Source organism: Populus euphratica, unplaced genomic scaffold (genome assembly GCF_000495115.2).
Source record: "Populus euphratica unplaced genomic scaffold, PopEup_1.0 scaffold572.1, whole genome shotgun sequence".
Classification (NCBI taxonomy): domain Eukaryota; kingdom Viridiplantae; phylum Streptophyta; class Magnoliopsida; order Malpighiales; family Salicaceae; genus Populus; species Populus euphratica.
In genome coordinates, this window is record NW_011500445.1 from 25,406 (window position 1) to 30,189 (window position 4,784).

Genomic DNA, 4,784 nt, shown 5'->3' on the forward strand with positions numbered 1-4,784 from the left:
ATTCCTGCTTACCTAACCTAATCCCAAGAACAAAAAAATCACGAAAGTAAAATGTGGGTCGCAATTAAATTCAGATCTTACCACGATAAAATCAAAAGAATACCCAATTTCCAGGAATTAGTGAGCTAAAACAAGATTTAAGGCAAGGCGCTTGTGCAATATATTATTATTTTGAATAAAATCAAATGCTGCATTTGATAAATGAAGTTAGAGAATGATTAAAAATAAATAAATAAAGAAAAGCATGGCCAGATTATAGAAAGTTAACCTTTGTCAGTTGTGTTCGTGATGGGAGACAGAGTGAGGAAGCGTCTGCCGCTAGGGTTTTAAGCTCGCGTTTGACGTCAGTACTGTAAGTTTCTTGAATCGGGTGGTAATACTCTGCAGTGAGAATACTTACGGTATCTTACGGTCGCCACTAAACTCTTGCCATATGTCATGTTTTTAGATGCCTTTTCTTTCTCTCTTTCCTTTCCTTTTCTTGGCAAACCTTGAAAATTCCCAACATTTTTTGTTAATTTGTTTGTATCACTCTTAATGAAATACTCTCACTAGTTTCCATTAATACAATAATTACATAAAATTTGAAACTTGTAATATTTTTTTTAAGAAAATCATCATTTATTAAAATAATATATATATTATTTTTCAATTAAATGTTGCATGTATTCTTAGATTCATTTAAAATTAATCCATAGTGATTGTGAAAAAAAAGTTAGAGAAAGAAATTAGAGGATTTTGAAGAGAAAAAATGAGTGAAATAAATTCACTTGGAAGGCATGTATTGAGCAAATAGACGAGTAAAGTGTCATTTTCTAATTATTTTATTTTTAAATGATATTTAGTCAAATTTTAAGTAAAATCCTTAAACTTTCAAATTAGAATTCTTTGTCAAAATTATAGGAAATACAAAATGGATATTGAATGGGTTTATTAGTGTGGAATAAAAGGTAATTAATGTAATTTTTTTATGAAATAAAAAAAGAAACTAGGTGTTTTAAGGGCCTAAAAGTGAGCTAAATTAGAAGAAAAAAAGGGATTAATTTATTTGGTTTAAATGCTTATTAATTGTATGTGATTGATATGTATTAATATAAGGATGATAATTGATGATGAATTTAGTTATTCTTTTTAGTTATATTTGAATTGTTAGTATACATTGATTTAGGGTTTTGATAATTAATTAGAGAAATGCTTGATCATGGTGTATATTTTTATTGTAATGGATATGTAATGGTTGTTGTTAGTGTAAATTATGGTGAGATTTGAGATAAATTAAAGGGGGGAAGAAGACTTTAGGTGGAATGGGTTCTAGGAAATCCAATTAATTAATTAATTTTTATGCATTGTGATTTTCTACTATAAATAGACAAGTTTAAAGAGAATTAACATGACACCATACTTTTATTGACTTGCTCATAAATTGTTAGTTTTCTCTTGCCAATAACAATTCTCGGCCATATATTATCTTAAAATGCATTTATCAAAACACCAATAACACAACAAGGTACCATAATTAAAGATGAGCACTAATCTTTTCATTAATAGCATAATGGCCAAAAACTTATTTTTCTCCACTTACCATGAGGTACTTGTAAGTATTCTTCATTATTATATTACTCTTCACCTTACATAACCAAAATCTATAAAAAATAATTGCTCTGTTCAACTCTCCATATATTTTTTTTTCTTATTATACTCACTATTTTCTTGCTCAAAATAATTCTCTTCACTTACATTTATTAAATTAAGCATTAGAGGTCTTCTATTTTGATAAGAACTTGTTTTGAAAGGAAGCATGAAAGTCACCTCATCAATCCATTAGACTAGTGGTTAAGTCTAAGCACTTCACCAATTTAATATTGTAATAGTGGAAAGGTTAATCCAATCCTGAAATCTTCACGAATTCATCATATAGAGATTAATATATTTATATAAGATAATTTAGATATTTATTTTTAAAAATATTATGTATATGCACTTACATATGTTCACTCATCTTTTTATTTTTTTAATAAAAAAACACAAAATTTTATTTGGTTTATACCACTAGTTAGCTCATGTATTTTAAACAAATAACTAATTATAGATTGAATCCTTATGAAAACTTAGTACCTCTAGTTGTTGTGGATGATTTCTCCATAAACAAGGAAGAAAATCTAAAAGAGCAAATGAGAGAGGAGGATGTAATCGTTGAGGTAAATCTCCTAAGTGAGCCCTTGAATATTGATGTTGTAAAAAAAATAGTATCACTAAATCTTTTATGTACAGAGGTATACTATCTATTAATGAGTAAGAATATACTATTTTGTAATCTTCTTATTGAAAAATGATCTATCAACGACATTTAGAATTTGTATATTATTCTTTGTTTTTAACCTATATATTTTCATAAAATATTTATAGTTGTTTTCATTATCTTTATTTGACTATAAATTATTTTTAAAGGATTAAAATCAATAAGGATTTTTTTATAGAGAAAACATTTTTTATCTCATTGTAAATAAGATTTGGTAAGCATTAAAGTAATTTTGTTTGATGAGAATTAACTTATGTTTGTAACTATATTTAGTGAGGATCATATCTTGTTAATATGACACAATTGAAGTTAAATAAAGTATGAATAAAATATCAAGAAAGATATAATTTTTGAAAATAGTCTGGATAAGAGCCCTAATTATGATTTTTATTATTAAATAATATATCTCTAATAGTTTGTTCTTTTTAAAAAAGCATTACAAAACTGCAAACAATTTTGCAATCAACCCTTAAAAAAAAAAAGAATCCTTAAACATTTAGGGTAAATAAAAACAAAATCAGAAATTAAGATTGAAAATATAAATTAAATAGGAAAGTAATAAACTAACAAAAAAAATATCTTTTGAGTTTAATACGAAGATCTTTTTGATCTTGGGTATTTACAACCAGCTGACCCATGACTGAACTAGATTTGTATAATCTCTTGAATAATTTAAGTAACACAACTAAAAGATTGATGTCTTTTTCTAAGTGCAGGAGTGTCGAAGTAATAAATAACCCAGCAAGACTGGGTTCGAACCACAAGGAGGTTAATTGTATAAATTATAGATAACAATAATACAACAACAACAATAACAACAATAATAGTAACAACAACAACAATAATAATAACAATAATAATAGTGGTGGTGGTGGTAGTAGTAGTAATAATAATAATAGAAGAAGAAGAAGAAGAAGAAGTTGATGAGAACTTTGAGATGAAAGATTAACGTAAGGATTAAACAATGATAACAACAAATATTAAGTTTAGAGGATCCACTAATGGTATGTCAAACAAGTATAATATAAACTCTTATTATCAATTGGAAACCAAACACAAAGGAGGTTCCAATCAGGTTATAAATTGTTAATAAGATTACATTAGTTATCTTATTTGATTAATGCTAATACTTGTAAATGTTGTTAGACATTTATGATTATAACTTATGTTAACAACCAATCAAGTTCCTTTCATAGCATAGGTGACGGTTATACCATACAGTATGGGCTATGAAAATGCTAAATATTTGTTGTACCAAGTGTTATACAACATAAATCTAGATTAGTTATTTAACAAGCAAAGTATTAAAGAGTGAACAAGATAACAAATATAAAGTATCAAATATTAAAGTCCATGTTAAGTTTACACTATACTTATTCTTACTCCATTAGTGTAACCTTTTCACCTTGACATAATAAACTTAGCTTAACATAATGAAAGATAGAAACATAAATAAACAAGATAAGAACATAAATAAGATAAAAGTTAACTAAGTAAAGGAAAAGAAATGAAAGGCATAAACAAGATATTAATGAAAATAAAACTTAAGCATTACAAAAATACAAAGAGAGAACAAGATAACAAATACAAAACATGTTAGTATCAAATATTAAAGTCCATGTTAAGTTTACACTATACTTATTCTTACACCATTAGTGTAACCTTTTCACCTTAACATAATAAACTTAGCTAAACATAATGAAAGAGAGAAATATAAATAAACAAGATAAGACCATAAATAAGATAAAATTTAACTAAGTAAAGGAAAGGAAATGAAAGGCATACGCAAGATATTAATGAAAGCAAAACTTAAGCATTACAAAAATACAAAGAGAGAAAGTAAGAACATGACCTTGATCTGAAAACCAAAATGCCTAAGTGCATAGAAAATGCTTCCTTTTATAAGCAAAAAATAGGAACTATTGATTTGTTGACTAATTGTTGAGTGGGTGGCTAACTCTTGAATTGGTAAAAATCCTTATCTTTTCTTATTTGAATAAAATATCATTGATAACGTCAGAATTTAAATTAGACCTCCACATGGAAGTTCTAGTAAATTATATTAGCTTTTTAGGAAAAAATTGAGGTCATGGACTTCTAGAACTCAAGATATGGGTTGAATACTGGATAGTATCGGGGCTATATGACAGATTCAAACTTTCTTTATTGCTATAATTTGAACTCGAAAACAACCTTTTTTAAATCATGAACTCCATGAAAGTTGTAGGCTTATGTCTAACCTTTTTATCTATATAAAGTAGACCTAAATCCGAGATTTATAGCTCCAGATATGATCTAATTACTGAACAGTGTTATAGTTTGGATTACACCAGCATCTCTTTTCTAAGTTTGACCATCTCTTTGTCTTTTCAATTTTAGTACTTAAACTCATTAATCAATATTTTCATTTATGTGATAGGCCTGCATTTAAGATGAATATTTACCATAAATTAAAGATATCTTATATTATTAGATATGTTATTAT

At 26.6% G+C, this 4,784-nt stretch overlaps 1 protein-coding gene across 1 annotated transcript in view; it reads right to left on the minus strand.

Moving 5' to 3' along the window:
- Positions 1 to 353, minus strand: part of LOC105114735 (uncharacterized) — a 2,674-nt gene extending 2,321 nt beyond the window's left edge. Inside the window, exons 1-2 of the mRNA XM_011011388.1 lie at positions 269 to 353; positions 5 to 17 (exon numbers count right to left, since the gene is read on the minus strand). The gene's annotated coding sequence lies outside the window, so the exon portion shown is untranslated. The remainder of the gene's footprint in view (positions 1 to 4; positions 18 to 268) is intronic.
- Positions 354 to 4,784: the final 4,431 nt, after the last annotated feature.